This window comes from Peromyscus eremicus, chromosome 11 (assembly GCF_949786415.1).
Source record: "Peromyscus eremicus chromosome 11, PerEre_H2_v1, whole genome shotgun sequence".
Classification (NCBI taxonomy): domain Eukaryota; kingdom Metazoa; phylum Chordata; class Mammalia; order Rodentia; family Cricetidae; genus Peromyscus; species Peromyscus eremicus.
Genome location: NC_081427.1, coordinates 14,652,263 through 14,652,947, shown reverse-complemented (window position 1 = coordinate 14,652,947; position 685 = coordinate 14,652,263). Strand labels below are relative to the sequence as shown.

General features: G+C 44.5%; 1 non-coding gene across 1 annotated transcript; it reads right to left on the bottom strand.

Annotated features, from left to right (window-relative positions):
- Nucleotides 1–291: 291 nt before the first annotated feature.
- LOC131922064 (U1 spliceosomal RNA) lies at nucleotides 292–454 on the bottom strand. Its single transcript, XR_009382182.1, has one exon. It is a non-coding gene; the product is annotated as a U1 spliceosomal RNA (small nuclear RNA).
- Between the last annotated feature and the right edge of the window lie 231 nt (nucleotides 455–685).

Below are 685 nucleotides of genomic sequence, written 5' to 3'. Positions count from 1 at the left end.
ATGCAGGTGGACCTATTAACTAGCCATAATAGAGGTTGCTTTTTGTGTCATACTAGAAAGCAAGCTCCTAAGGTAACCAATATTTTTGAAAATCAAGGTTCCTAGTGTGCAGCAGAAAACGTTGTGGGGTCTGTTCTGTTACAACAGAGGGATCTAGTTGGAACTGAAGGAACCCAAATCTTCCTTCCTTCTTTCCTTCCTTCTTTCCATCCCTCCTCCCTCCCTTCCTTCCTATTTTACTTCCTTCCTTCCTTCCTAGTTCCCTTTCTTTATTTCATCCTTTCTTTCTTCTAGGAGAAAGTGTGAATGCAGTCCCACACTACTCCAAATTACGCAGCTGAGTTTCCCACTTTTGTGTAAATCGCAGGGGTCCACATACCCCAAATGCTGTGGATGAGCCTGGCTCTGGGAAAATCACTTACTTGATCGTGGTACTCCCCTGCCAGATCAGCAGCTCCAAATACATTCTAATGGGCAATAAGAATCAATAACTATTCCTCAGAAGGAGATAGTTATCTTTTTTATTCTCGCAGTAATGGGAGATACCCCTGGGTCTTGAGAGGACCACTGTTCCTCCCCCAAGGCTGTTCACCACACCAGTACCTTTTAAGGTAGTCGAAAACAGAGGAACCCATATCTGCTCTCAAACGACACAGACACATAGAAGCCCAAGACCTATGTCCCC